This window comes from Ceratotherium simum, chromosome 3 (genome assembly GCF_057802395.1).
Source record: "Ceratotherium simum simum isolate JZ-2026a chromosome 3, ASM5780239v1, whole genome shotgun sequence".
In the NCBI taxonomy this organism is placed as follows: domain Eukaryota; kingdom Metazoa; phylum Chordata; class Mammalia; order Perissodactyla; family Rhinocerotidae; genus Ceratotherium; species Ceratotherium simum.
In genome coordinates this window covers 24944178-24965611 of record NC_141902.1, presented here as the reverse complement: position 1 = coordinate 24965611, position 21434 = coordinate 24944178, and the positions used below count along the sequence as shown (strand labels likewise).

The 21434-nt window shown below is 44.7% G+C and overlaps 1 protein-coding gene across 1 annotated transcript in view; it reads right to left on the bottom strand.

Moving 5' to 3' along the window:
* Positions 1–21434, bottom strand: part of SLC7A7 (solute carrier family 7 member 7) — a 37585-nt gene that overhangs the window by 7708 nt on the left and 8443 nt on the right.

Here is a 21434-nt window from a genome sequence, read left to right as displayed (position 1 = left end):
CCATTGGTATCCCTCCTTTTACCCGCCAGTATTTCCCCTCCCCCACTGACCCACCATCTTGCCCTGGTCTGCTCTCTCTATGGAGCACAGGGGTCTCGGTTTGAATGTAGAAGGGAATCCTATGGAACGAAACCAGGGCACAGAGGAACTGCCTGAAGAGAGTTGGCCCTCACCTTCCCCAGAGCCCAGCTTTATCTGGGGCCTCTTGGCTGTGGGAGCAGGAAACGAGTATGGCGGCAGCAGTGCTGACTGGGTTCTTTGTCCCCACCCCCAACGGATACAGCTGACCCGAGGCCCCAGAGCCAGGCCAAGTGCACTGTTCTTGAAGTGGAGCCCAACCTCCTGCTTCAGAGGCAGGGACAGGAGGGGACCACAGGGGTAGAATAATATGGAGGCAACTGCAAGTTACCCTCAAGGACAGAGACACCCTACCCTCCTCCTATGTCTAGGTGCAATTCAATCCCCACCCAACGCTGGGCCAAGTCGACAGGAAGATGGCCTGAAATCACCTTGGACCCATGACTCAGGTGCAGCTCCATTCCTGCTTTGACCCCTGCTTTGGAGAAAGGAGCAAGTACGAAGAAGTCACTCCTATAATCATCTAAAGAGATGCACCTGAATGGATCATCAAACCCAGCCTATATGGGCTCCCCTGGAGCAGGAGCCTAGCTCCAGCACTAAGGCCCAGTGTCAGCTCTAGAACTAAAAGCCAGGAGAACACTGCCTAGGTTGATTCAGAACAGAACAAAGCTTGCAGCCCACTCCGGATCAGATGCCCAGATTTAGTTTAGGTGCTCAAATTAAACAGTCCCTGAAAAAGAACGTTAAACCTACAGTTTTCCCAGCACCATTAGTTTTAAATACATAAAATGTAACACATGAAACTTAGGCCGCTATTTAATCCATTCTCTGCTTCAAATTCCCAGGGACTATAAAACCTCAATAGTTTATTAGACAACTCATTCCATTTCTTCTGTTTTTTGGGGTTTTTTTTGAGGAAGATCGGCCCTGAGCTAACATCTGCCAATCCTCCTCTTTTTGCTGAGGAAGACTAGCCCTGGACTAACATCCATGCCCATCTTCCTCCACTTTATATGGGACGCCGCCACAGCATGGCTTGACAAGCCGTGTGGTGTTGCGCGCCCAGGATCCGAACCGGCGAACCCTGGGCCACCACAGTGGAGCGCGCACTTAACCGCTTGCACCACCAGGCCGGCCCCAACTCATTCCATTTCTAAAGCAATCAAGAGCTCTTCCTTCCATTAAACCAAAAACTTCTTCCTTGCAACTTCTACCCAGTAGTCCTAGACTTCTGCTCTGGAGCTGCCCAGAATCCAGCTCAACCTTCTTCCACATACTGGCCCTTCTTATCATTAAACATTAACTTCCTGTCCCCCTTGAGTCTTCCCTCTTTCAGGCTAAAAACCTGAAAGTTTCTTCAACCTTTTGCGTGACAAGTGTGGCTTCCAGACCAGTCACCATCCCAGTCCTCTCTTCTGCATTTACTTCACTTTGTCAGTGTCTCTCTGGAAACGTGAGACCCACACAGAAAACTCCAGACATGGTTGTAGACTATGGCGTCTCAGTTTGAATTCATTGTCAACTACAGCTCCTTTTTTCCGCACCTCAAACTGATGAGCTTTTCCCTCTCCCTCTTTTTGGGCCTATAAAAGTTTTTTTTTTTTTTTTAAATCCCAAATACGGGACTTTACATTTATTCCTAGTAACTTTCCTCTGTGAATTTTTTTTTTTTTTTTTTTTTTTTGCCAGGAAAGATTCACCCTGAGCTAACATCTGTTGCCAATCTTCCTCTTTTTCTTTTTTCTCTCCCCAAAGTCTTAGTACATAGTTGTATATTTTAGTTGTAAGTCCTTCTAGTTCTTCTATGTGAACCACCAACACAGCATGGCTACTGACAGACAAGTGGTGTGGTTCCACGCCTGGGAACCAAACCCAGGCCACCAAAGCAGAGCGTGCTGAACTTGAACCACTGGGCCATCAGGGCTGGCTCTCCTCTGTGAATTGTTTTTTTGTGTGTGTGTGTGAGGAAGATTAGCCCTGAGCTAACATCTGATACCAATCCTCCTCTTTTTGCTGAGGAAGATTGGCCCTGGGCTAACATCCATTCCCATCTTCCTCTACCTTATTTGGGATGCCACCACAGCATGGCTTGACAAGCAGTACATCGGTCCATGCCCAGGATCCAAACCTGCAAACCCCATGCCGCCAAAGTGGAGCTCGCAAACTTAACCCCTACGCCACCGGCCAGCCCTCCTCTCTGAATTTTTTTTTTTTGTATGAGGGAGATCAGTCCTGAGCTAACATCCATGCTAATCCTCCTCTTTTTGCTGAGGAAGACTGGCTCTGAGCCAACATCTATTGCCAATCCCCCTCCTTTTTTTCCCCAAAGCCCCAGCAGATAGTTGTATGTCATAGTTGCACATCCTTCTAGTTGCTGTTATGTGGGACGCAGCCTCAGCATGGCCCAAGAAACGATGCGTCGGTGCGTGCCCGGGATCCGAACCTGGGCTGCCAGTAGCGGAGCGCGTGCACTTAACCGCTAAGCCATGGGGCCGGCCCACCTCTGTGAATTTTTAAGCATCATTCCCATCTACTAGAAATGGATTTTTCCCCTTAATTTTATCAATTAATTCAAACGCTTTCAATTTTGTGAAATCTGCAAATTTGATTAGCATACCTCCTCAGTTTTCACCGAAGTCACTGATAAAAATGTTGACTATGGGGGCCAGCCCGGTGGCACAAGCGGTTAAGTTCATGCTCACTGCTTCAGTAGCCCAGGTCCGCAGGTTCAGATCCCGGGTGCGCATCAACGCACCGCTTGCGTCCCATATAAAGTAGAGGAAGATGGGCACAGATGTTAGCTCAGGGCCAGTCTTCCTCAGCTAAAAAGAGGAGGATCAGCATCGGTTGTTAGCTCAGGGCTGATCTCCCTCACAAAAAAAAAAAAAATGCTGACTAGGATAGGCAGAGCCCCGTAGTCTATCACAATAGACCTGCCTCTATGCCGTCATTATTCCACATCAACCAAGAATCCATCAAACTATTCTTTTCTCTATGCCACCTTTTTCCACCTTGTCAACAAGAATATCATGAGAGTTTGTCAAGAACCTCTCTGAAATCTCTATACACATCTCTGCTCTAGCAATCTAATAATGCTATCAAATGATTCAAATGAAATTAGTACATATTTATGCTAGAATGTTCATAGCTCTACCATTGTGATAGTCAAAAATTAGAAACAACCCAAATGCCAATCAACAGTAGAGTGGCTAGATAAATACCGTGGAATACTAAACAGCAGTGAGAATGAACCATCTACAACCACAGACAAAAAGATGGATGAACTTCACAAAGATATTAAGTGAAAAAGCCAGACACAAAAGATTACATACCCTTTACATCCATTCACACAAAAACAGGCAAAATTAATGTATGCTACTAGAAGTCAGAACAGTGATTTCCCCTTATGTGAGTGTGGGGGACAGGGGAGAGTGACTGGGAGGAACACAGCGGGCTTTGGGGGCCAGTTTCTCGATGTGGATGCTGGTTACACATACGTGTTCAGTTTGGGAAAATTCATCAAGCTATACATTATGACATGTGCACCGTTGCTTTTGTATATTACACTTGAATACAATGTTAAAATTGAACAAAAATGAGGTTAGCTTAGCTTAGTTTTTTTTGTGGTTTTTTTGGTTTTTTTTTTTTTTTTGGTGAGGAAGATTAGCCCTGAGCTAACATCTGTTGCCAATCCTCCTCTTTCTGCTGAGGAAGATTGGCCCCAGGCTAACATCCGTGCCCATCTTGCTCTACTTTATACGTGGGACGCCTGCCACAGCATGACTTGATAAGTGGTGTATAGGTCTGCACCCAGGATCCAAACCCACAAACCCCAGGCCACCGAAGCAGAGCATGTGAACTTTACCACTACACCACCAGGCCAGCCCTGCATAGCTTGTTTTTAGTGAATCCATACAGGTTACTAGAGATCCTCCTTTCTTCTCCTCATACTTTGCTAACTAGGTTTAGCAGATGAGTCTAGAATTGGGGCAGTAATCAACTTCAAATTATCAGTACAGAATGCTCAGAATCCACCTTTCTCTTTCTTGGAAAGCCAGATTATCACTCGTGGTGGGCAGAATAATGTCCCTGGAAGGTAGAAGAGTCAGTGTCAGAGTGATGCCATGTGAGAAAGACTTGACCAGCTACTGCTGGATTTGAAGATGAAAGGGGGCCATGAGCCAAGGAATGTGGGCAGCCTTTAGAAGCTGGAGAAGGCAAGAAAACGGATTCTCCCCTAGAGCCTCCTGAAAGAAACACAGCACTGCTGACACCTTGATTTTAGCCCAGTGAGACCCATTTCAGACTTCTGAGCTACAGAACTGTAAGATAATAAATTTGTGTTGTTTTAAGCCACGAAATTGGTGATAATTTGTTACAGCTGCAATAGGAAACTAATACATCACTCAACAGCTTCTTTTTCACACCCTTCCTGTTCTCCAAGATCCTGGAGATGCCTGGTGGTGATTCTGTCACCTCAACTAATTATAAATTTTTTCAATTTGTCTGCAAGTAAATAGGTATAAACATTTAAAGCAATGACATGCTTTATTACTATCTCTTCAACTCTCTTGGTCTTGCTTTCTTGTTGGCCTAGATCTGTTAGCCTGCTGGTTTTTTATTGCACCCTTTCTAGGTTAGCAGTCCTTCTGCCAGGTAAGGTTAGAAGAAAAATGGGACTGTGGCCTCCTCCTTTCTCTCCACCATCTATCATCGTAGAACTAACTGTCCCCAGAGCATCCAGCCCTGCCCTTGTTGTTCTCACTCTGAACATTCCTCTCAGAGCCTTCTATTGTCCTCAGTTGCTTCTTCAGATCTGAGTCCATGCTGGGCACGAACCTTCAGGACACTCTTGCATTTTGTTTTAGTTACATACATCACCTCTCACCATCCCTTGTATTTCATTTCTAAAAATCTAAGCTCATCAAAAAGCTATGTGTTCCGGGCCGGCCCCGCGGCTTAGCAGTTAAGTGCGCACGCTCCGCTACTGGAGACCTGGGTTCGGATCCCGGGCGAGCACCGACGCACCGCTTCTCCAGCCATGCTGAGGCCACGTCCCACATACAGCAACTAGAAGGATGTGCAACTATGACATACAACTATCTACTGGGGCTTTGGGGGAAAAAAAGGAGGAGGATTGGCAATAGATGTTAGCTCAGTGCCGGTCTTCCTCAGCAAAAAGAGGAGGATTAGCATGGATGTTAGCTCATGGCTGATCTTCCTCACAAAAAAAAAAAAAAAAGCTATGTGTTCAATCACATTAGTTTCTTCAGATGATTCTCCTTTTCTTCCTAAATAAGATAATTTTCAAATATTTTATCAGAATATCATTTTGAAAAGCTCTTGGTCTTTTTTTTTTTTTTTTTTAATCCCTGGCTATGAGATTATAATTCTTTTCCCTCAACTTTTCTTCCAGCTCTTTGCCTAAAATTTAGAGTGCATTTCAGAGGAAACCCAGCATTCCTTTTTCTGGGAGGTACAAACTCTGAGCAGGCATAGTCACTTCCTCACAAGGATTTCACATTTCCCCTGTTTATGTTAAATAATAATAAGTCCTTATCCTTTATAGAGATTCATTTTGAAGCCCTTATGGGTTAACTGGTATGATGTCTTGGATTTGCTTTAAATAATCTAGTGGGTGAGGGCAGGGTGATTGGAATATAGATAAAACAATGTTGATAATCATTCATGCTGGTACTTGAACCCTGCGAGTTCATCGTATTATTCACTCTACTTTTGTATATGTTTGAAACTTTCCATAACAAACCATTTCTTAAAAATCTATAGCAGGGGGGCCGGCCTGGTGGGTAGTGGTTAATTTTGCACACTCCCCTTCGGCAGCCCAGGGTTCGCAGGTTCGGATCCCAGGTGCAGACTGACACACCGCTTGTCAAGCCATGCTGTGGCGGCATCCCATATAAAGTAGAGGAGGATAGGCACAGATGTTAGCCCGGGGCCAATCTTCCTCAGCAAAAAGAGGAGGACTGGCATCGGATGTTAGCTCAGGGCTGATCTTCCTCACAAAAAAAAAAAAAAAGAAAAAAGAAATAAATAAAGTCTTTCCCACCAAGATGATTTAAAAAAAAAAAATCTATAGAGGTACTGAGAATACAACTGGTTTTAGCAAAACATAATCAGGGAGTTGAGGCTTCCATCATTACCATATTTTCCCTTTAGTACAAATTTTATAATCTTTATTAGGAAAGGAAAATATTTATTCTCCCTCTAATCTGATGGTGTGCAGTATATGCCCACAATTACATCATTCCTACTTCTTTTTGCTTTTATCCTCTGTTCTCTTCACCATGCTTCTTCCCTTAGGATGGGGATTTATTTCCATGCACTATTACTATGGGAGACCTTCAGGAAAATTCCCTAAATGGAACCCAAGTGCCTCTGACAGCACCATGTAATAATTCTTCTTCTCAAGGTAAGCAGATAGGATTAACTGAGGCCGGTGCCTTTGTGCCCTTTCTAAGAGATAGGTCACATATCCGTGGTGAGAGAGGAAAGACTTCCCCTGTTTAGCCATAAGAAGAAACCCACCTGCAGGCAGAGAGCTGGAAGCAGCACTGGGTGGTACTGCATTACATATGCTGGGAAAGAAAGAAAAAGGAAGTAAAACCCTTTGACAGGTCTCTGTGTCTTGGTGTACCAAAATTTCCCTCTCAATCAAAAGAATCAAAACGCGACCTTGCCCAGAGGGAGCAGGCATCCATTATTACAGCGGATTCTCCTACAAGTACATCTCTCTTTGATATATGACATCAATCTCAGCTCTTCTAGCAAGTCCATTGCTTTTGAATTAGGTATACTCTTTCACTGTCAAATCTAATCAAATATGAAATTGTCCCCTCCTTGCAGTAAAAGTAAAAAGCAAATATATTTATTAGCCTTATTTTTAATGTTCGTAGATATGAGTCCAGAAGCATCATTCCCAATCTTCTACCCTAGTTTCTCCAAAGGCATTACTGAGCAACTTTACCACCTTTATTCTTCTTTCTATATAATATCTCATAGCCTCCGAAATACCCAGATTTATACTTTTATCTGTTCATTTTTCTCCTTTCCTCTAAATTTCAGTTTAAAGCCTTATTAAACACATCTGTCCCAATCTCTATGAAATCTGCTCTATCCCTTGCCAAAGTCTATCCTTCTGGTATCTTAGCATTTACAATCAGGTACTATGTCCTGTGTTTTCTTTTTTCCTTCACATACACAGCCTTTGATTGACAGAGAGATGAAAATTCCACCTGCCACTCAATTCACTATCTTGAACTTCAAAGTCACCAGTGACACATCTCAGGTGTCTTCTGACCAGTGACTTCATTCATCCTGCAGCAATCGGCAGAAGGATAGCGGTCCGTGGGCTTAATTGGCATGAGCTTGCTTCATCATACGTTGCTCAAGAAAAACCACACGTCTCTGCATTAGGCTTGTCTAAGTAGAGTAAGAGTCACACTGCTCAGGGAGCAGCCAAGCCCCTTAACTGGTATGCTCAGGCCTGCTAATACCCAGATGTCTCCAGAATACTGCTGCTACTTCCCCAGAAGGACCAAATTTGAGCTCTCTGAAAAAGCATCAGATCTGTTGCCTAAACCCAGAAATTTCAAGTCTTTCCTCCTTTTCTGTGCTGTATCTCCATTTGTTTTGTTTGTGTTGTCTAAAGCTGGTTTAGGATACTCTCTACACCTTAAAAATCACTTTTTCAGGCCAGCTCCGTGGCTTAGCGGTTAAGTGCACGTGCTCCGCTGCTGGCGGCCCGGGTTCGGATCCCGGATGCGCACCAATGCACTGCTTATCAGGCCATGTTGTGGCGGTGTCCCACATAAAGTGGAGGAAGATGGGCACGGATGTCAGCTCAGGGCCAGTCTTCCTCAGCAAAAAAAGAGGAGGATTGGCATGGATGTTAGCTCAGGGCTGATCTTCCTCACACACACACACACAAAAAAAAAAAAAAATCACTTTTTCTTCCTGGCTCCTTGATGTATTATTTCTTCCATCCTTCTCAGAGGCTGTTATATCTCTCAGATAGCACATGGTCCTCAAACTCTTTTACCTTTTCAGCCTATAGAACCATTTCGCTTACTCAGGCATCATGGGTGAGAGCATCTGGCAAGAAGACACACCAACCATAAACCCTATGGGTCACTGGATCAGATTCCTCCTACTCTGCCTCCTGGAACTCAGTCAGCATTTTAGTTGCTGTGGCTCTGCACCACTCTGAGGGAGCAAGCAGGCAGTTTGTACCAGGAAGCTCTCATATTAAACCACTCCATCTGCTCCCTCTCAAAGCCAGCCAATCCTTATTAATCTTATCCTTTCTGATTTGCTCAGCTAGGTCCAGTTCAAGTCCTCAGAAACAAGACCCCAAGCCTGAGTGAGCATCAGAGTCATGTGAGGAATGTTACCCTATAGCTTCAGGGCTCCACTCCAGAAGTTCTGATGCAGGAGGTCTGAGACGGGGTTTCCCAGGGGAGTCTGATGATCTGCCTGCTTTGGGTGTGCTACCTTAGGTAATCGCTAAACCAGATAATCACACACAGAACAGCCTTGATCAAAACAAGCCTAAACCCTTCACTTAACTCAGTGCTCCTCTATCCTGGCTGCACACTGGCATCACTTGACAAGCTTTAACAAAGTCCAGGCCTCAGGCCCCACCCAGGCCAATGAAGTCAGAAACTCTGGGATGGAGCCCAGGGATCAGCATGTTTAAGCTCCCCAGGTGATTCTGAAGCACGGTGACAACTGAGAACCTCTCCTCCCAAGGCCCCCATCAGTTCTCCTCAACAGCAACTTTCTGCTTCCTCAATTCTCCTTCTCCAGGCCAATTCCCATTCTTCTACCCAGTGGTTCAGATCTATTTGGTTAGGGGAAAGGGGAGGGAGAGGAAGAGGCCATGAGTGTTTTTTTTAAAACCCCTGGGTGATTCCAATGTACAGCCAGGGTTGGGACCCACTGTCCCTAGCTCCTTTCCCAACCTCCTCCAGGCTATCCTCTCAGCTTCTTCTGAGGCAGAGAGAAAGAGAACAGTAAAAGGAAGAGACCAAGGGTGAATCCCTGAAGAGCCTTGAGGATCAAACCAGCACAGAGCTCTACTGCCCACACACACTGCTGGTGAAGTTTGTTCCAAAGTTCACAATGAACCCACACAAGAAAGTACCCAAGGCTCTGACTTTAGCCTGTTTGTTGCTGTGAAAGTTGAAATGTAAGCTTCCCCACCTCCAACCTACAATGGCTCTTGGGACAATCCCTCTGGGAGAGGTAACTAGCTTCCAAGTAAAAAGTTCAAAGGGCAAAAATCAGTTGGGGGCCCAGCATCTGGCTGTTCCACCTCATTAGCGACAAGTACATGAAGTCATTGGTTCTGGTACCAGGAAAAGCTGCACGAAGACACGTAGCCAAAGCTCTCAGACAGACACACAGAGATCCGAAGTCCTCTGCAGACAACAAGCAGCTCTAGCAGACTCAGGATGAGCTGTCTGCCCTCACCTCTGCCCAGCTCCCACAATGGCCCTCAGCCCCCCACCACTACCCTGAGAACCAAAAGCACACAACGCCCTTCTTAGCCAAGCTGAATCAGGAACCATATCTTCTGTTCACTCATCCAGCTGACATTTGTTGAAGCACCGACTACATGCAAGTCACCAGGGCCAAGCGTCAGGGACACAAAGACTCTGCCTGATCCCTAAAGAACAGTAATCTGTTCCCAGGGGGCCCTGAGTATGTGTTGCTGGCTGACTGGTACGTGGGTAGACTGAAGACACAGGAGATAAAATGTCTCGTTAACAAAAGGCAAAAAACTAGACCAAAAAACCTAGGTCACAGGGTGGGCAAGAATAGGCAAGGCAGGAGCAGAAATGTCCAATGCTGCCAACAGAGCAGTGCTGGCTTCAAAGAAGGGGCAGTTGCGTGGAGCTGGACTTCTGTACACCTAGCCCTGACTCTGCCAAGAGAAAAGTTCCACCTCTCCTGCAAAAGAGGAAGAAGAGTCTCAGCCCTCCTTTCTGATCTCTGAGCTATTGTAAGACTAAAACTGCTTTTAAGTCATCCAAAGACAGAATGTAGAAAGTAAAGTTTTTAGAAATTAATCAGATGCATATAACTGTGAATATAATTTGCAGCAGTAGATACCATTTTTGACAGACAAAATTATGTATTAGGTCATTTACATTCTTACGTACGTCATCTAATTTAAACTCTTTATAATTTTATTTATTTATTTTTCCCCCAAAGCCCCAGTAGATAGTTGTATGTCATAGTTGCACATCCTTCTAGTTGTTGTATGTGGGACACGGCCTCAGCATGGCCAGAGAAGCGGTGCATCGGTGTGCGCCCAGGATCCAAACCTGGGCCACCAGCAGCAGAGCGCGCGCACTTAACCACTAAGCCACGGGGCCGGCCCACGTCATCTAATTTAAACTGACAGAGTACATTTATTATCTCTATCTTACAATTGAGAAAACTGCAACTAGAAGGATGTGCAACTATGACGTACAACTATCTACTGGGGGGCTTTGGGGGGAAAAAAAAGGAGGAGGATTGGCAATAGATGTTACCTCAGAGCCGGTCTTCCTCAGCAAAAAAAAGAGGAGGATTAGCACAGATGTTAGCTCAGGGCTGATCTTCCTCACAAAAAAAAAAAAGAAAACAGGCCACTCACCCAGTGGCCAGCTCCAAAGCTCGTATACATTCCACCACACCATGTGCTTCCCTATTTATATGCATGGACTGGAACAATTCCAGTGTTGGAATTCCGAGGGTGGAATGCTTGGGTGCGCTGAGTCAGTCTTTCTCTCCCTTGATCAGTACAGAGGATATCCTCACCCCTTTGGGAGGCAGCAATGAGACTGCCATTGTGTGTGGAACTGGGAGTGGGATTATCTCCCCCTGGGGTAATGGGGCTTCTGGCTACAGAGAACTGGAGCAATCCTCAAAAAACTCAGAAGCCAGAATAATCAGCTTCTGGAGGGACCATCTGCACATCTCACTGGTTGGGAAAAGCAACAATTTATAGGACACTGGACAGGACAGCAAAGTTCCTTCAGAACTCAGAATTCATTCATTCATTCATTCATCCATCCATCTATCCATCTATCCATCCATCCATCCATCCAACAAGCATGTATTGAGCACCCACTGTGTTCCAGGCCCTGCGCAGGCTCTGCAATTAAGACCCAGTCCCCAGTCTTTACTAAAAAGCGACCATGTCATCTCAATAGATGCAGAGAAGGCATTTGACAAGATACAACACCCATTTATGATAAAAACTCTCAACAAAATGGGAATAGAAGAAAAGTACCTCAACATAATAAAGGCTATTTATGACAAACCCACAGCCAACATCATACTCAACAGGGAAAGATTGAAAGCCATTCCTCTGAGAACAGGAACGAGGCAGGGCTGCCCACTCTCACCACTCCTATTCAACATAGTACTGGAGGTTTGGGCCAGAGCAATTAGGCAAGAAAAAGGAATAAAAGGAATCCAAATAGGTAACGAAGAAGTGAAACTCTCACTATTTGCAGATGACATGATTTTATATATAGAAAACCCTAAAGAATCCGTTGGAAAACTATTAGAAATAATCAATAACTACAGCAAAGTCGCAGGGCACAAAATCAATCTACAAAAATCAGTTGCATTTCTGTATGCTAATAACGAACTAACAGAAAGAGAGCTCAAAAAGATAATACCATTTACAATTGCATCAAAAAGAATAAAATATCTAGGAATAAATCTTACCAAGGAGGTTAAAGACCTATACAATGAAAACTACAAGACATTATTGAAAGAAATCCATGATGACATAAAGAAATGGAAAGACATCTCATGCACATGGATTGGAAGAATAAACACAGTTAAAATGTCTATATTACCTAAAGCAATCGACAGATTCAATGCAATCCCAATCAGAATCCCAATGACAGGGCCGGCCCCGTGGCTTAGCAGTTAAGTGCACGTGCTCCGCTGCTGGCGGCCCGGGTTTGGATCCCGGGCGCGCACCAACGCACTGCTTCTCTGGCCATGCTGAGGCCGCGTCCCACATACAGCAACTAGAAGGATGTGCAGCTATGACATACAACTATCTACTGGGGCTTTGGGGGAAAAATAAATAAATAAATAAAAATTTTAAAAAAAGAATCCCAATGACATTCTTCATGGAAATAGAAAAAAGAATACTAAAATTCATATGGGGCAACAAAAGACCCCGAATAGCTAAAGCAATCCTAAGAAAAAAGAACAAAGCAGGAGGCATCACAATCCCTGACTTCAAAACATACTACAAAGCAATAGTAATCAAAACAGCATGGTACTGGTACAAAAACAGACACACAGATCAATGGAACAGAACTGAAAGCCCAGAAATAAAACCACACATATACAGACAGCTAATTTTCGACAAAGGAGCTAAGAACATACAATGGAGAAAGGAAAGTCTCTTCAATAAATGGTGTTGGGAAAACTGGACAGCCACATGCAAAAGAATGAAAGTGGACCATCTGCTATCACCATTCACAAAAATTAACTCAAAATGGATCAAAGACCTGAAGGTGAGACCTGACTAGGCAACACACTATTTGACATTGGTCATAAAGGAATCTTTTCGGATGACATGCCTACCCAGACGAGGGAAACTACAGAAAAAATAAACAAGTGGGACTTTATCAAATTAAAGAGCTTCTACAAGACAAACGAAACCAGAATCAAGATGAACAGACAACCCACCAGCTGGGAGAGAATATTTGCAAAACATACATCTGACAAGGGGTTGATCTCTATAATATATAAAGAACTCACACAACTGAACAACAAAAAAAACAAACAACCTGATCAAAAAATGGGCAGAGGAAATGAACAGACACTTCTCCAAAGAAGATACACAGATGGCCAATAGGCACATGAAAAGATGTTCAACATCACTAATCATCAGGGAAATGCAAATCAAAACAACACTAAGATATCACCTCATGCCCGTTAGAATGGCTATAATCACCAAGACAAAAAACAACAAATGTTGGAGAGGATGTGGAGAAACAGGAACCCTCATACACAGCTGGTGGGAATGCAAACTGGTGCAGCCTCTATGGAAAACGGTATGGAGATTCCTCAAAGAATTGAAAATAGAGATGCCCTATGATCCCACTACTGGGAATCTATCCAACGAACCTGAAATCAACAATCCAAAGAGGCTTATGCACCCCCATGTTCATTGCAGCATTATTCACTATAGCCAAGAAGTGGAAGCAACCTAAGTGTCCCTCAACTGATGATTGGATCAAGAAGATGTGGTATATATCTATACAATGGAATACTACTCAGCCATAAAAAAAGACAAAATCATCCCATTTGCAACAACATGGATGAGCCTGGAGGGTATTATGTTAAGTAAAGTAAGCCAGAAAGAGAAAGACAAACACTGTATGATCTCACTCATATGTGGAATATAAACAAACACATGGACAGAGAAAACTGTATTGTGGTTACCAGGGGCAATGGGGGTGGAGGGTGGGCCCAAGGGGTGAAGGGAGACATATATATGGTGACAGACAAACAAAAATTTACAACCCAAAATTTTACAATGTTAAAGACTATTAAAACATCAATTAAAAAAAAAAGTCAATATAAAAAGTGACCATGGACAATTACAAGAATCAGGTGCTATAGAAGTCACTGAGAGATAACCCATCTAGTCTGGGGCAGTGAAGGGGGTGCAGTGGGCACCAGGACCACCGTTACCTGGACTGAGTGTGTGGAGGCTTGTGCTAGGGTTGGGGGAAGGGAGGCAGAATTCCTGGCAAGAGAGGGCAACATGTGATTACCCTGACAAGGAAATCAGCAATGAGTGAAGTCACCCACGCATACAAAAAACTTACCTAAGCAATAAGCAGTAAATGACTTCAAGGTCTATTAGCAATACTAGCATATCTAGGGCTGTAGTTCATCAGCAGTTCTAACAGAAGACTGTGCCTATAAAGGGAAAGTAAGCCACTCTGACAGGAGCAGAAGCTGTATTTGCCCTCTTGAAATTGTCACTGAATAGAAAAGGATGAAAGTATGGCAGAAATATAGATCATGCCTCTATGAGGTAGGGACTCCATTCTACAGATGAGGAAATGGAAACTAACAAATTTAACATGCCTGATTCCATGTTCTTAACCACCATGCACCACTGCTTCCCACAGGGATGGGGGTATCCCCTGTGCTGTTCAAGGTAGAGAAATGCTGGCTCAACGCACCTGAGCATTGCAACCACAGAGAAGACCTTATTGTATAGGAAGGATGTTTCATCCAACTTTTCCAGAAATATATTCTTAAACCAACTAAGGCAGGCTTGAGACTTTCCCATAAACTCCTACTCAACCTTGGTGCCTCCCTCTAACCACCACGCTCCTTGCCTTCAGAATCAATCTTCTGGAAACATCTACGTTCCTCCTCTCCTTCCCTTGTCTGATGTCCACTCTACCACACCAGTGAAAATACCACCAAAGTTTCCTCTGACCTCCTAGTTGCCAATTCCAAATGACATTCCATTTCTTATCTTAACAGTTCCTCCAGAAAGGCTACCTTTGAGTGTAAACCCACACCCTTAGATGCACTGCCCTTCCTCTGGACTCCCACATCCCCACACTACCCACACTGCATTAGAATGGTTTACATATCTGTCTCTCCCATCAGCTATGAGCTACATGAGGGTAGACTCGGTAGCGGTCATCCTTGTATCCCCAGAGCCTGGCCCAGAATTAGGCAAAGAGTAGACACTCAAATTTCACTGAATGAATAAACAATCTCTCTGAAATCTGACTCCACTCTCATTGCCCTGAAATTTCTCTGTCCAAAGTCATCAGTGACCTCTATGTTGATAAGCCCAAGCAACTCCACTCAGTTCCTTAAATAGCTTGACCTCTTACCAGATTGGACACTGTTGGCCGCTGACTCCTCCTCAAACTGCTCTCTTCCACTCACTATCTCCCAGTTCCCCTCCTATCTCTCTAGATGCTTATTCTCTACCTTTTTGCAGAATACCTATCCCTCAATGTTGATATTCCTCAGAATGCTGTCCTAAGTCCTTTTCTCCTCCCTTTCTACTTCCTGTCCCAAGTTCATCTCATCTGCTACTGTGATCTCAATTGCCATCTATACACCGATGATTCCCAAAAGTATATCACTGGCCCAACTGTCATGATGCCAGAAAAAGTCATGTGTCCTTTAATGATGGGGATATGTTCTGAGAAATGGGTCATCAGGCGATTTCGTCATTATGCGAACATCATAAAGTGTACTTACACAAACCTAGATGGTATAGCCTAGTACACACCTAAGCTATATGGTACTAATTTTATGGGACCACCATCATATATGTGGTCCATCATTGACCAAAAAGTCGTTATGGTGCATGACTGTACATATGACTATCCAACCACCTACTGGACATCACCAGGCACAAACTCAACCTATCCAAAACTGATCCCACCAAATTTCCACAAACCAATTGTTCCTCCAGAGTTCCCTCTATAAGTAACTGGCATCACCATCCACCTAGTTGCCCAAGCCAGAAACCTGGGCATCTTATCATCATCGACAACCTCTACCCATATCTAATCAGTGTCTGAGTCTTAACTGGTCTCCTCACCCCCAAAACACAACTCTAGTCTGACCTACCATCATCTCTCACCAGAGTAATCTTTCTAAAAAATCACAAATTCTAAAACCTAAATCACAATGTCACTCTTCTTTTTTTTTTTTTTTTTGTGAGGAAGATCAGCCCTGAGCTAACATCCATGCCTATCCTCCTCTTTTTTTGCTGAGGAAGACGGGCCCTAGGGCTAACATCCATGCCCATCTTCCTCCACTTTATATAGGACGCCGCCACAGCATGGCCTGACAAGCGGTGCGTCGGTGCATGCCCGGGATCCGAACCCGGGCCGCCAGCAGCAGAGCGCATGCACTTAACCACTACGCCACGGGCTGGCCCCACAATGTCAGTCTTCTGCTTTAAAAACCTGAAGCGGTTTCTCATTGCCATAGGAGAAAGCCCACCAAACTTCTTAAAATGGTTCGTGCGATAGGCTGTGTTTTCCAAAGATGTCTCAACAATATCTCCCATTCCACATGCTTTTCACACAATGTGACTTTGGCACTCCACCCATCAAGAGGTAGGGTCTATGCCTCTTCTCTTGAAACTTGATGGTCTTCTGTGAATGTTTCTACCTATAGAGTACAGCAGGAGTGACACCATGTCACTTCAGAGGCTAGGTCATAAAAGGCACTGCAGCTTTGACCTTGGTTGCTGGGATACTCATTCTTGAAGCCTTCAGCTGCCAAGTAAACAGCCTGACAGCTCTGAGGCTGCCATTATGTCAGGAAGCACAACATAGTCCATATGATCATGACCACATGGAAAGGCCCTGACACAATTTGAAGCAAAAAGATGCCCAGCTAGTCCTCATCTTCTTTAGCACTCCCCCGTTCCAGCTTCTGCCAACATCTGACTATAACCACATGAGAGACCCTGAGCAAAAACTGTCCCACTCAGCCCTTCCCAAATTCCTGAGCCACAGAAACCTGAAAGAATAAAATGACTATTGTTTTAAGCTACTAAGTTTTGGGTGATTTGTTACATAGCAACAATAACTAGAACAGCTTACAAAGCCCTAAACAACCTATCCTTCAACCTCCATTCACCACTGCAGGCCAGCTCTCAATATTTCCTACCTTAAACACAACACTGCAGCCTGCCCTAAACTCCATTCAGTGTCTTGAAGATATCCTTCTTTCTTGTCTTCAAGTTTTCATACATTCTGTTCTTGCTTCCTGAGATATTCCTCTTCCCTCTTTCCTCTTGGTTAATTTTTCATCATTCAGGTGTCAGCTTAAACTTCCTTATGGAGAGTTTCTAAACTGCTAGGCTAGTTCAGGTCTCCTGTTGGTTCTCTGTGCCTCGCAAATCAAAACACTTATCATAATCCATTGTAATCTTGTGTTGCACTGCCCATCCTGCCCCGCCACTGCCCCCCACCCCCCAATACAGCATGCACACACTGAGAGCTCCATAAAGACAATGACCAGTGCTAGGAACATGGCTAGTGCTTCATGAATATTTGTTGGATGCTCAATCTCCAGCCCCATCTCTTTCCTGAGCTCCAAATGGGTAGATCCACCTACTATCCTACAAGTAAATTTCAAATTCAACATGATTCCATCCACCCCCTCCCCATAAATGATGCCACCACCTACCAATTGCCCAAACAAGAAACCTCACCTCTTCATTCAAAGAATATTTATCGAGCTCCTCTCTTTGTTCCTTTGCTGGGGATACAGTGGATTGGAAAACAGGCACAGTCCCCGTAGCAGAGAACTTACAGGCTGGCGGATGTCTTTCTCATTACCCACCTCTCTCTTACACCAGACATGCCAATAAGTGCTATTGGTTGTACTGATTATACCTTCTAAATTGCTCTCAGCTCTATCCTTTCCTGTCCACCCCCACCACCAAACTGCCCTAGTGCAGGCTTTTGTCATTTCCTGCCTGGATTGCTATGAGAGCTTCCTAACCAGGGTCTCTGGCCCCAGCCTTGATCTTAGGTCCCACCCAAGCTTAGAACCCTTCAGTGGCTCCTCAGAGGCTTTAGGATATAATCTCAACCTCCCGAAAAGTCTGCTTCATGCTCCTGCTCTTTGCCTCCCTTTGTCCCCGCACATCCCATACTCCCCCATGCACACCCCACACTTTTCCTCGCCTTTGTGCCTTTACATTGCCTCTCCCCGTGCTAGAATGTGCTTGCCCCTTCTTTTTTTTTTTTTTTTGTGAGGAAGATCAGCCCTGAGGTAACATCCATGCTAATCCTCTTTTTGCTGAAGAAGACCGGCTCTGAACTAACATCTATTGCCAATCCTCCTCCTTTTTTTTTTTTCCCCAAAGCCCCAGCAGACAGTTGTATGTCATAGTTGCACATCCTTCTAGTTGCTGTACGTGGGACACGGCCTCAGCATGGCCGGAGAAGTGGTGCGTCGGGGCACGCCTGGGATCCAAACCCGGGCCGCCAGTAGCGGAGCGCACGCACTTAACTGCTAAGCCACCGGCCTGGCCCCTGCTTGCCCCTTCTTCATTCACCAGATATTTACTGAGTACCTAGCAGATGCCAGGCACTGTTCTAGGTGCCGGAGACTTGGCAAGTGAGCAAAGCAGAGTCTTTACTCTCGTGATGTTTACATTCTAGAGGGAAAGATACACAATAAACAAGTAAGTAATTAACGTGAGGTGGTGATGAGTGCTCTAAAGAAGAATCAGACAGGCTAGGAGGCTGAGACTGACCCTTTTCGAGGGGTTAGGTAAGGTAACATTCGTGCAAACACACAAACAGAGTGAGGGAATAAGTTCTAAGGGCATCTGGGGAAAGAGCCTTCCCAGCAGAAGGAACAATAAGTACAAAACCCCTGAAGTAGGAACGTGCCAGGCAAATTGGAGGAAAAGCAAGAAGGCCAGTTTAACTGGAGCAGAGAGAGGTCTGAGATGAGTCACAGAAGTCAGATGGAACGGGCCTCACGGGCCATGGTAGGTGAGTGCTTCACCCACCCCTGACTCCTCCTCACCCTTCAGTGTTGAGTGCAGATATGGTCTCCTGAAGACATTGCACTCCATCTCCTCCTAGCACTTATCATATATGTTTGATTGACCACTTCTGCCTGTCTCCTCCACCACACTGCATTCCCTGCAGGCAGGGGCTCTACCTTTCAGCTCCATGTTTTATAGAACCCACTACATTCGGTAAATTTTTCTCGACTACTCAAAACTTTCTTCCTTCATTCTGATTCCATGCCCTGCAAACAATTCCCCAATTACTAGACTGCTTTCCCAGTGACTGCAGTACTAGGAAAGAGGTGCCTTGATAGTGAACACACACCACTGGTCATTAGAAATTACATATGTATGCTCACCATTGTACATTAATAGACTGGCATCATCATTTACACATCAGCTTCTGTTTTAGGTAAGTGTGACTCAGTGGGTGGGAAAATGAATGATTCTGGGTCAGGAAGACCCAAGGAAGGCATTGCTCACGGAAGGGCCACATGTGTAGCCCAGCAGAAACGCCAGATGTCCCCTCTACCTCATCACTCAGCTGACCTTCCCTATTATAGACGGCGGCCCCATCACCTCCCATCTGTCCAAGTTTGAATCCTTAGTATCATCTCTGAGAGCTCCCACACCCCATCATATCCAGAAGTCCTAGAAATTCCACCTTATAACTATTTCTTTATCCATCCCCTCATCTCCATTCCAAAGGCCCTGCCTACAGTGTAGGCCCTCACTACCCTTCACGTGGACTCGGGTTTCAGCTCCCTAAACCGGTCTTTCTACCTCTGTCTCTCACTCTTTCCAAAAATACTCTCCACATGGCCACGAGAGTTCTTCTTCCAAGCAAAGCTGATTTCACTTCCCCACTTAAAATCAATAGATTCCGTCTACTTTCAAGATAAAGTCTCACCTGTTTAGGCACCACATAAAACCCTCCTTGAGCTGGCCCTGGGCTACATTTCCAGTCTCCACCTCCTGGCCCCTCTCCCACCCCACATTCCAGCCATACCAACTACCTGGAATTCTCTGAACAGCCTGTTTGCCTTTTGGCACCTCCATACATTTTCACATGCAGTTCCCTCTGTGAGAAATGTCCTAGGATTTAGCTACGTATCTTTTCAAAATTCAGTTCAGACATCGTCCTCTCTGTAACATCTTCCTAAGCTCTCCTCCCCACAAGAAGAAAGTTGTCTTGCTTGCTCCTATGGTGCCTTTTTTACCACACTTATTACATTGCATGACAATTATTTGTTAACATGTCTGTCTCCCTCTCGGACTATGCGTTCTTGCATGGCAAGGGCCATACTTCATTCTTCTTTGCTTCCCAGCACTCACTAGAATATCTAGCTTAAGGGACTTTGTTCTCTATGTCCCTCTGAAGTTATTAAAGATAGATCTGGAAAAAGGTTCAGAAGGGCAATCAAGATTGTAAGAATTTAGGGACATATGATTCTTCCTTCCGTCATTGTTTAATGAGCACCCAGTACAAGTCAGATGCTGAGACCTGTGAGGACAGTCTGTCCAGATAATTCCTATGCAATAATATCTCATTTATCTAGCCATAACCACTCAGGAGAAAACCAAGCAGAAGGAAGAGGGGAAGGCCTGTAAGCAGTGAGAAAGATAGTAATTTTAAGCATAATAATCATCAGTATGTTACACCCAGAGTCATGATTTATGGTTTTCACTGAATCTCATTTCATTCTCCCAGGAGCCTGGAGGCTAACAGTCATGCACCTCGCCTAAGGTCACACAGTGATGAGATTGAACTCAACCATAAACACAAGCCTGGTGCACTTTTCACTCTACCAGAACTGTCTCAATATGCCATAAATCCATGCGCAAAACTCTATGTCTTTTATTCACTAGGGAGCCGTGCAGACTAATCATAACTGTGACTACTCTGCACGTATTCTTACAGGGGTGTGCATGCGCGTGTATGTGTACGTGGGTGTACAAGAGTTTGAGTATGTCTCTATTCCCAAATTAGAAGCAGCAAATTAAAAGGGGTGACTGATGGAGGTAGGCACAATGCCAGAATCAAAGAACGACAGCTGTCAGAGATGACACAGATTGAAATCAAGAAAAAATAAAACCCAATGAACTGAAGTCTGAGGCCACTGAGGAAGCAAACATTCATCCCCACCCAGTGGCCTGGGGAAGCCTCATAGTCATACAAGAATTGAGAAGTGCAATGGTAACCCCGAGTCACCAAAAGAAATGTCAAATTATGAAGGCAAGCAGACATATCATCGGTTTTAAAAAGCTTTCAACAAAGATGGTTAAAATAATAGAATTCTGGTGCTTAAAGAGATGCAGCCAACTTGGAAATTTTACTTAGATGGAATAATCCTTACTCTACAAAAGATATGTAACTATATATTCACATTTGCGGGGTGGGGGGGGGGGTGCCAAGACCAACAGATCCTAAAATTAGTTTCACTAGTAAGTCAACCTACCAGATCATCTGTAACTGATGCAAGAGAAACTACAGATCACATTTAAGACCTCAGGGGAAAACTCCCTTCTTGCAACACAAGGCAGTGCCTTCCACCTCTCCCTAACTGTTGCCATGCATGACAAACATCTCCACACAGACAAAGATGACTCCAAGCCATACACACGGACGCACAAAGCACAGGAGGACCCCACAGAGGACAGCTAGCTCTCTGCACAACAGTAAAAACAGGGAGGCTGGAAAGGAAGCTGAGGTGTAAAATGGGGCAGTGGAGAAACTGAAAGAACAGGGGATATGAGGCCAACTGGAGAGGGG